The sequence below is a fragment of the Pteropus medius genome, unplaced genomic scaffold (genome assembly GCF_902729225.1).
Source record: "Pteropus medius unplaced genomic scaffold, Ma_sr-lr_union100, whole genome shotgun sequence".
Classification (NCBI taxonomy): Eukaryota; Metazoa; Chordata; class Mammalia; order Chiroptera; family Pteropodidae; genus Pteropus; species Pteropus medius.
In genome coordinates this window covers 5,467,887-5,471,612 of record NW_024354886.1, presented here as the reverse complement: position 1 = coordinate 5,471,612, position 3,726 = coordinate 5,467,887, and the positions used below count along the sequence as shown (strand labels likewise).

Below are 3,726 nucleotides of genomic sequence, written 5' to 3'. Positions count from 1 at the left end.
CATCACAGAGGCCTTTTTGCCAGACTCAGAGGGGCAGACAGACTAACCACTGCTCCAACAGACACGTGGCTTCGGGCACCCCACTAAGCAAACCCAGTTCAATAACGCAAAGCAGCTTTCTCCCGCACCAGGAGCAGGGATGCTGACGAGAGGGGAAAGCATTAAGGAGCGGCCTCCAAAAAGGACCGAAAGTCTGAAGGCGGGGGTGTCGCTCGTGGCCTGGGGGCAGGGGGCGCTCGTATGTTCGGGCCTCAAGACTCCCTGCCGCCGCTTCTGCCGCCCATTTCAGAACTAACAGCCTCAGACCGCCCCGGTGCGGGGGCGCCTCTCTCACTCAGGGCCTCCACCTCCCAGTACCGCCCCCGCGCTTCCAGGGAGGGGGCGCTTCCAGCTCCTGGACGCCTGGAAAGCCTGACCCCGGAGGGGACCCCCCCCCCTCAACACACATCCGCGCAAGCGCGCGCGGCCCGGAGGCCACATAGAGGCATGAGTTCATCAGGGTCCCGGAGAGGGTCAGTCCAGTGTCTCAGAGGAGCACCTGACCCTAAAGTTCCGGGGCTGGAAGAGGGAAAGACCCCAGACCCTGGGGCGCTCGCCGTCCCAACTCGCCGCAGCCGCGAGCGAGCGGGCGCCCGGCTCTGGTCGGTGGCGAAGGCGCTGCTGAGACAGACACCGGAGCGGGACGCGGTGCGGGAAAAGGAGCCGAGGCGCGCAAGCCTGGCGCTGCCCTCCCGCCGAGAGAGAGCCGCGAAGGGGTGCAGATAACGCCCTGCGCCTCCGCCTGCCCTGTCTCCCCGCAGAGGGGCGTGCTAATGCTGCTGCTCCCACCTGAGAGCTGGCACGACCCGCCGCCGGGAAGAACCTAACATATCCCCGGTCAGAGAGACTTTTCCCTCAGGCCCGCAGAAAAGGCGCTGCTCCATCCCCTCCCTTGCGGGCATTAGGAAAGCAGGGCCAGCCCCGAGGGGAGACCCTCCAACCCCGAGAACTCCAGTCCGCCGGCCTTCCTCCAGGAGCTCTGAGAATGGGAGCCCATCAGAGGCCACCTCCTCGAGCCCCGGGGTTCCCGCCGCAGCCCGCGTCCCAGAGGCCGAAGGGCACGGTCCCCTTAACCGGGTCCCCGCGGGCCACAACTCACCGCGCGCGGGCGAGGTCTGCGCCGCGCGGAGGGGTCGGTGGATCTCCCGCCCGCCCCGGGGACGCAGGGAGGCGGCGACTGGAAGCTGGTTCTTGCGGTGCCCAGAGCCCGGGCCGCGGCAGGCGGCGCTGACGCTGCGGACCAAGCCGGGCGCGGGGCCGCCCGGAGTCCTGGACGCTGCTAGGATGAGCTGGTGGCCGCTCGGCTGCAACCGCCTGCAAGCGCGCGACGTTCGGTGGCTGCTTTAGCTAGAGCGAACGAGCAAGCTGGGGAGCCGTGGCAAGCCCTACTCCGGCAGCCACGGAGCCCGGCGTCCGAGCCGGAGAGTGCGGGCGAGGCGACTCCGGGAAGCGGGATTCAGCCGAGGGCTCCGAGCTGGAACGGCAGCCGACCAGTGAGCGCAGCCTGCCGAGGTGCGGGCGCCGCGGCAGCGGCAGCAGGAAAAAAATGAGAGCGAGCGAGCGAGAGAGCGAGAGACAGGGAGAGCGAGGCAGACGCGGAGAGGGAGGCTGCGGGAGGGGCTGGAGCGCTGGGAGCACAAAGGGGCGAGGGGACCGCAGCCGCTCAGCCCGGCGCCTGCGGCCGCAGCCGCACTCGGGAAGGCGCCAGCCCAGCCCCGCAAGTTTGCGCTGCAAGTGCGGGCCGAGCGCGCTGCGCTTCCGCCGGCCTTTTAAAGAGAGAGCACCCGGGAGCCCGCCCCACCCCCCCCACCCCGACCCGCACCTCCACTGCCGGAAGCCTGGGGTTCTCAGAGAGCCCTGCCACCCCTCCACGCCCGCCCCGCCGTCTGCTCCCACTCCCGCCGCGCCCCACCGGCGCCCTCTGCTGGAAGCCCCTTTTCTCCCTTCTTCCCGCCGTGCTGGTGTCAGCTGGTTCATCGACCCCCAGGACTCTTCTTGACCCCAAAAGTCAAGAGTCAGGAACACAGCCTCCCGGCACACACCCTGAAAAGTACAGCAAAACACAGCGATGGAAAGGGGTTGCGCTCCTCCCCACTCCCTTGCGTCAGTAAAACCCCGAGCCGCAGGGCCGCTTCTCACACATCTGCAAAGAACAGTGGCGTGTGCCCCCATGTGGCATGTTCATTTGCACGCCCCACTCCTCCTGGTTCGAGCATATAACACGGGGGTAAACTGAGGCCCAGTGAGGCGATTCCATTTGCTCCTGGTCACACAGCTTATGGGAGCCCCTTCCTACTGAGGCTCCCTCCACCCCAGAGCCTTACCAGGCTAGGGGAACCCCCACCCCATGGCCCATAGCTCACTAGTCTCCCTCAGCCTACTTTGCAAAGTGTAACAGGTGGCCTGGCCAGCAGGCTGGAGCAAACCTGGGAAGAATCTTTCAGCCAGGGAGAAGCTGGAGCCCCAGCTCACCTCCTTCCCAGAGGGCTGTGAAAAATCCCAGGAGAGGGTTGGTCTTAGAGGCAGGCAGGGGAGGAAAAGATGGAGGGAGCCATGTGGCCCTTTTAGGATTGCAAGAGCATCTTGTCCCAGACTACAGAAATGGCTTCAATTAGAGCTGTGATGTGTGATTGTCCTTGTCCCAGGGAGGGTGTTCAGCACAATGCCAAGGAGCTGGGGAGAGAGAGCGGCTGGCCAGTGGCCTCCCCATCCATGCCTCAGCCCTCCTGGCTGACCTGCAGAGTGCTACCTGGTGCTCAATTGTGCCCAGGCCTGAGGGAGCTCAGCTCCCCCTCACAGCCCAACCCCTAATTTCCATGGGTAACCCCCTTATAGGTCAAGAGAATGTCTAGGGGTTCTGGGAATAGCAAGGCCTGATCTTCCCCCTACTGGTCTGCCCTGTCTCCCTCCATGCCTCTTATCCAACACCTTTGCCCCTTCCCAAAGACCCACTCAGGTGCCCCCTCCCCCAGAACTCCAGATTTAATGGTAGGCCAGAACCACATCTTGTTCACCATGTTTCATCCAGTGTTTGGCACCTTGCCTGGCCCATAGGGTGAGCTCAATGAATACTTGGCAAATGAATAAATGTTGATAAAGCACGAACTCTCTTTGCTGTCACATGTAATGGCCCCAAATACATATCTCATTTACCCAGTCAAACTGAAGTCTCTGATGGAAGGGCCTAGATCATGCATTTATTCATGTCTTTTTTTATGCAACCAGCCCTGGCTGAGATCTTGCTCCGTTCCCAGCCCTGGAATATACAAATGACTGAACATCGCCCTGTCCTTGAGAAGTGCATCCCCGTGACCATGCGCACCTCAGCACAACACATTTTAAAGAGGCATAAGCTAAGGCCACAAAAATTCCTGCTGTCCGATGGCTCTGTCCAGACAAGTATGCACTGCTCTGGGCTTGCAGAAAACTCAAGTCACTCCTGGAGAGGCCGTGTCCTTGGAGAACAGCCTGTCTGGGTTCAAACTGAACCCCACTCGAGCTGGAGTCTTCTTGCCCGGGATCCCTCAGTCTCCTACCTGTAGGACAAGGACCATAATGCTGACCTTAGAGAAGGGCTACCAGGGTGGTGTGTAAGAAGCCACCCAGTTGAGGGGGTGCTGGGAGGATCAAATTCAGCATGCCTTGGGCTTGACAAGTAACACTCCTCTCTTGAGGCTATGTCTGCCC

General features: G+C 62.5%; 1 protein-coding gene across 1 annotated transcript in view; it reads right to left on the bottom strand.

The window, feature by feature from the left end:
• Positions 1-1,166, bottom strand: part of LOC120597598 (metabotropic glutamate receptor 4-like) — a 79,163-nt gene extending 77,997 nt beyond the window's left edge. Inside the window, exon 1 of the mRNA XM_039856151.1 lies at positions 1,139-1,166. The gene's annotated coding sequence lies outside the window, so the exon portion shown is untranslated. The remainder of the gene's footprint in view (positions 1-1,138) is intronic.
• Positions 1,167-3,726: the final 2,560 nt, after the last annotated feature.